This window comes from Oratosquilla oratoria, chromosome 39 (genome assembly GCF_046742065.1).
Source record: "Oratosquilla oratoria isolate Oo_2021 chromosome 39, ASM4674206v1, whole genome shotgun sequence".
Taxonomy (NCBI): domain Eukaryota; kingdom Metazoa; phylum Arthropoda; class Malacostraca; order Stomatopoda; family Squillidae; genus Oratosquilla; species Oratosquilla oratoria.
The window spans coordinates 17710711-17717948 of NC_134815.1; positions in this window are offsets into that span (position 1 = coordinate 17710711).

The window sequence follows — 7238 nt, forward strand, 5'->3', positions numbered from 1 at the left end:
GACTCTCGTGGGCGGGGAGTTGGGGGTGTGTGTGTGTGCAAGGTCATAGCATTACCCATAGATCGGACCTACGAGCTCTGAGCTCTCTTCCAGGAGGGAAATAGCTGTCGATCAAGAGTCCAACACGTGATCCAAAGACCAAGTGAATACACACACACACACACACACACACACACACACACACACACACACACACACACACACACACACACACACACACACACACACACACACACACACACACACACACACACACACACACACACACACACACACACATACACACACATACACACACACACACACACACACACAAAAAAAAAAAAAAAAAAAAAAGAGGGAGAGAGAGGGACGGGGGTGAGTGGGAGTGAAGTATGTGGGGATGGATTGGGTTGGAGTGGATTTTATGCTTTTGTTTTTGTATGTATGTATGTATGTATGTATGTATGTATATATGAATGTATGTATGTATGTATGTATGTATGTATGTATGTATGTATGTATGTATGTAACAATAAATAGGTAAAGAGTAGAAAAGTAAAATGGTCATTTTAAAGTCCAGTGACCCCAAATTACTGAAGAACAGGTCACAAACTTTGGTCAGCAGAAAAAATCAAATAATTAAAAAAAATGTGGACTTTGAAGCTGCATATGGATAATTATAATCACTTGCGGGCGAAAATCAAAACTATAAAGAGAGAAGAGGAAAAGCATTATTACAAAACAACAAGCAAACAAACAAACACATAGGACATTGGGATTGGTAACGCTCACTTCTGACTTCATTACTAGCTATCATCACCAAATTATTGAGATCACTGGTAGGTCTACACTAGAAATATTTTGCATCTACATGGTCTTTAGATCTTATTAAAAAACGCGAACTTTCCAACATTGCATTCAGAGCATGAACTATAGAGGATCTGCACTGGTGCCACATATAAGAAAGATATACGAGATAATTCTGGAGATAGGACTGAGGGAAGTAGTGAAAGTGAAATTAGACAAGTCTCAACAAGGATTTCGACCTAAATAAAGGAACGACAGATCTCCTATTCTCATCAAGAATGTTGGTAGAGAAAGCCTTGGAGTGGAATTTTGATCCACATATAATTCTTCTTGACCTAAGGAAGATTCTGTAGGTTGCACTACAAGGCTAATATTATGACATAAACCCAGTTCTATTGCGTGTCATAAAGGGACTCTATAATTCGTTCGAGGGCATGGTAAAATCGTCACAAGATAGAAAAAATTGGTTTAAGCAACAACAGGGGTTAGGCAAGGTGAGGTGGTCTCTCCATTACTTTTCATCTTATGCATGGATGAAATACTGAGAAGGACGCAGGGAGGAAATTGCCTCAGCTTTGCTCATGCAGACGATGTAGCTCTTATATCATCCAGCATTAATGACCTGCAGAATGTGCTGAATAACTGGCACCAAGTCTTGCAGGAAACATGTCTAAAATTTAACATAAGAAAATACAAACGGATGACAGTAAGTAGAGAAAAAGAAAATAATGACATGGAGATAGAAGGGGCGATAATAGATAAAATGGAAGCGTTCAAGTATCTAAGAATTAACTTTGATCAGGAGAGAAGTATAAAAAACGAATTAAATTCAAGAATAAGTAAATATATGAGGGAATTTTGTACATTGTATCCACTTGTAAATTACTATATATAAAACCATAATGAGACCGATTTAATGAAGCTGTTTTGCTATGGATGTACTGTGTCTTGTAACACTGCTTTTGACCCAGGGCAGTGGGCGAGATGCAGGGATGACCCGTCATCCAGGAGGTGCCAAGATAAGAGGGAGGAAAGAGGGTGGAGGGGAATGGAGTGTGATAGGGATAGAAAGGGTGGGAGTGGTTTTTATGCCTTTATTTTTTTTGGCTACCTCTCTTATAAGGAGGAAAAAGCCTTTGGTATATGTATAATGAGACCAATATTATGTTATGTATCGGAAGTCTGGAAACTCACAATTAAGACCGAAAGCCAAATTCAAGCTGCAGATATGAAAAACCTCAGATTAATACTTGCAGTGACAAAATTAGACAGGCTTAGAAGTGAAAATATAAGAATAAACTAAAGTGCACAGGGTCAGTTTAACATTCAGTCCTTTAGCATTCAAAGTTGAAGGCAAGGATATTCCAGTATTCATTACAGGAACGGGTTCTTCAGCCACACCAATGCTCACATTAGTAGAGGACAGAATCATTGGGAAGTAAGACAGGTAGCCACGTTCTTAGAGGCGGTGTACGGTCTCACCGTAAATCGACCTCTAATCACAGGATATCCGGTAATCTTCACTGCTAAGGGCACGACCACTCGGATTCTCCGATGGTAAATGGCGATCGTTGACTTCGATCTCGATGTCAGTTATACCCTGGGACGATTAATAATCGTCGCTGAAGCGCTCCCTAGAATACGGAGAGTTGACCACCCTACAGACACCTTCATAATGTCACCCATAACCACGAGTAGCCAGGGAAACTCAGCAATGTGGATGGCCACGTTACATGGGTCCAGTTAGCGATCCGTAAATAACAGGTTGCAGACACTGACTAGGAAAATATAAAATAATATCTCAAAAGAGTAACGACGGTAGAGCCGAAGGTTCCTAGATTAAGAGAGCCAATCAAGGAGTTCCGACTCCTTTCGGACTGACTTTTTTTACCACTCGTGCAATTATACATATCAGTTAGTGGAACTTCGCCTGGTCGTACCAGACGGAGTTAGGAAAGTTGCATTACGCATTGTCCACTGTCTCCCATTGATAAGTCATGAAGGAGTCCAAGTCACTCTTGAGCAGTTGCAAAAATTCGCCTTTGGCCGAAATTATCGGAGGACGTAAAGTCATTCGTAAAGAATTGCCAAACTGACATCATGTGCGAGCCCTCATACGATCCACCAGTATCGTTCAGACAATTTCCTGACGTGGCAAGTCCGTTCGAGAGAGTGCACGTTGATTCCATAAAACCGTTAACCACCACTTTATATGGTGCGAGGTACATCCTCACTGTGCTAGATGTCCTAACACGCTCCTTGGTCGCTATGGCCATAAGCTCCAAAGAAGCACGAGCATTCATATACCATATACTATCCATACACGGCGCCCTTAGGCAAGAGATCTCAGACGGGGGAGGGAGTTCATGAACGAAATATTCAAGGCAGTGTTAGAAATGGCTAATATCAAACACCCGTCGAGTAACGGAGTAGGACAACCAGACAGGTTGGGATCAGATGCTGTCTCTAGCGGTATTGGCATACAACTCAGCCTACCACTGAGTCCTGTGAGATTCCCCTTATTTCCTTTTATTTCACCGGGACTCCGTTCTACTTATTACTGAGTTCACAAGGCCAAGCACTTCCTGGTACAATGTCGACAATATGGCACCCGAAATCATGGCTTGCTTCGAGCGTTGTCAAAAGTTGCTCGAAGCAGCGACCATAGACAGACATAGAATAAGACCAAGAGCGAGAATAAAACAAATTGCGCTTGGAGAGAGAGTATATGTCACCTCCCCCAGCCCAGGCAAGGAGTGACAATGAAACTCCAGCCTTTATGCCAAGGACCCTTTAGTGTAATTAAAAGGGTTAGCGATGTCATCTACGGCATTAAGCACATCCGCTCAGCCCGTGAGTTCTCTTTCCACACTGACAGGATGAAAAAAGAAAGAAAAACCTCTAGGTGTGCGAAAATAAGAACGTAAGGAGAGTGTTCCCCGCACACGAGAAGGATAGGTCAAAAGATGGCCTTTCGCTGCGGTCTGAGCTGTGTGCACGACAAATCAAGAAACGCGCATTTGTGTTCCATGATGCCATGTGATAAAATGTGATGATATAACGTAATATGAGGTAATGTGACATGAAATGGTATGAAATGATATAATGTGATATATGGTGTATGTATTAAAAAATGCATTCCGCATTTAACAGGGCTTACCATACCAGTGTCCTTATCCTTATGGTGAGTAATAATATAATACAATATTATGTCTTTATAATATGATTGATATAATATCACTGAACAAAAGTGGAAGAGAAACGTTTACTAGAAAGAATTTTTTTAAAGGATAGACAAAAGAGAACATGGCCGCTGGTTTCTTTTATTTTGAAAACTATGCAACTTAATAAATTTAGGCACCTTTGCAAGTGCCTCAACATGACGGCATTGACCGAGGTGATATATGTAGAGCTACTTTCTGCATTTTTTTTCCAAGTCCGCGGGTACTTCCCACGTTCCTGACACCTGCCGATCGCTTCCTTACTCAACACTCTTATTCAATCATTTCTAAATGCAAGCATTTCTCGCAATGCCATTGTATTACCTGCTCATGAACAAAATTTTCCCTTTTCGTCTCTATATCTTTTTATTATTTTACATTCCTGTAGCTTTTTTTTTCTCTTTTTTGCATATTACATCAAAAGCTACACTTTCCAGACATCTACCAATAGCGTCATTTTTCATTTACCATTCTAACGACTAGCAAACTACTTAAAGCTTATATTTGAATATAGTCTTCTTTATTGGGTGAGAACATATTCTCTTCCTCTTATTATCTCTTACTAAGTTCCCTCGTTAATTATTCTTGGGTTACATTTCACTGCATATACCTACACATTGAATCTCCAAGTAGGTATATACCTACACATTGAATCTCCAAGTAGTTTCCGACGTATTTGTACAATCCCTCTTTCTGTATAGCATTCACAAAATTTACTTAACCACCTGATAAAATCCTTAACTTTGCTTTTGAGGCTTCGGATAAGTAGTCATAGTCTCTGAAATCAAATAAAAATGTATTTTTTTTCCTAACGTTATTCCTTAACAACTTAGTTTTCTCTCGACTGCAGGCTCCATATTTTGCGTAAATAAACGATATAAACAAGAGATAACAATTACATATAATCATTGACTGAATAACTGAATGAATGATTGAGTGAGAACATAAGATTGACAGTGACTGAACATAACAAAATTGCTTCCTTGGAATTGATAGTCTCGTACGTACCCGTCGACTATAACCAATTTTCGCCCTTCTTTTCACTAATCTGCAAAGTGCCATATACCTACGCTATTGCTGCAATTACCCATTGATTGCAAAATATTCCTTTTAATATATATATGAAAAATCTATCGTGCTACTTGCATATTCATCAAACACTATGCAATCCGGGAAATAGTGCTCAAGAAACTCACTTTTTGCCTCGGAACTCCGATATCAACCTCGATCGACCATCGAAAGGAAATGGACCCTAACTATTGAATAATTCTAGAACCTTCCCCAGGAAATTTTTGCCAATGGCTACATTAAATGTAGGAATATTTAGAGGAAAGGAGGAATTGATAATAATGATAAAGGAAAAGAAAGTCGACATACTTGCTTTATGTGAAACAAGACTTGCAAGAAAAGGCAGAATGGTTTTGCATGATAACTATAAGTTCGTATATAATGCAAGAGCAGACATTAGCACAAAGAATCACGAGAGTAGAACATAAAAACGAGAGGATTCTGGCTTTCTGACAAAAAAAAAAAAAAAGTTTCATAAAAGTCTACGCACCGCTCCAAGTCGACCATCAGAATAAAGAGAAGTATTCTATGAATCCCTCCAGAATGTTAAGAATGACTTACCATACACCGAAAATGTAGATATCATGGGTGATCTGAATGGACACATTGAAAAAGATCGCAAAGGATTTTGTACGGGTAGAAAAGCATACAGCAACAAATACACCGACAAGCCCATAATTCACCTTATTACAAAGGATTACAAAGGCGGAGCATGCCGACAGGAGACCTTTTGATCCATATCTAGGTCGGATGAAAAAAAAAAAAAACATATATACATATATATACATATACACATACATACACATATATATACCATATATTAATAATAGAATAATAAATAAAAACTATAACAATGTAAATAACAAATAAAATACATAAATAAATGCATAGGTATAGTTAAAATAATAAACAAACAGGTAAATAGTAAATAATAAATTAACATATAACTAATGATAAATGAAGATCAGACAGACAAATGATAACAAAACAAAAACAAATAATATAAGATAAATTATAATCATTACAGCATCTTACTTAGGTATTTATCTAAATGATTCTTAAAGCTTCGAACTGAACTACATTGCACTACCTGTGCAGGAAGTTTATTCCATTCATTAACTACACGGTTGGCAAAGTTGTTTCTACCTACTTCCAAATTGAATCTATTTCCGGACACTTTGAGACCATTGTTTCTTGTCTGATTCTCATTCAATGTGAAAATTTGGTCACTTTTGATGTTGTCAATTCCCTTTAAAATCTTAAAGACCTGTATCAAGTCACCTCTGAGTCTACGCTTTTTTAGGGAAAACAGATTCATGTGCATTAGTCGATTTTCGTATGATTTATTTTTGATATTTGGAATCAGTTTTGTGGCTCGCCGTTGTACTTTTTCTAGTCTGTCAATGTCTTTAATGAGATTCGGTGACCATACGGAAACAGCATATTCCAAATGTGGACGAACTAACGATTTATATAGCTTGTTAATGAGTGATGGACTTTTGAAATCAAAAGATCGCGCAATCAGTCCCAGAATCTTATCTGCTTTCTCAGAGGCTGAAATACATTGATTGGATGATTTGAGGTCGTTACTGATAATTACGCCGAGATCTTTTTCACTATCCACTTTTGTTAACGAATTTCCAAATAACTTGTAATCGTACTTACTGTTATTTTTACCTATGTGCATTACCTTGCATTTACTTGTGTTAAATTTCATTAGCCACTTTTCAGACCATTGTTGTAATTGATCTAAATCTTCTTGAATATCTAATTGGTTTGAGTGATCATTTGCTACTCCGCACAGTTTTGTATCATCAGCAAATTTGGAAACAGTAGATTTTAGTCCATGGTCTATATCATTTATATATACTATGAATAGAAGTGGCCCAAGAACAGAACCCTGAGGAACTCCACTTGCAACACTTTTCCATCCAGAAGATTTTCCATTTAAAACAACTCTCTGTTTTCGACTATTCAACCAATTACTAGTCCAACCTAATAGGCTACCACTTATTCCATGCAAAGCTAGTTTAGTAAGTAGTCTTTCGTGTGGGACGGTATCAAAAGCTTCTGCAAAGTCTAGATATATTAAATCTATATTGTTTCTTTTGTCATAATTCGAGATAACTGTGTTGTAGAATTCGAGTAAGTTAGTCACGC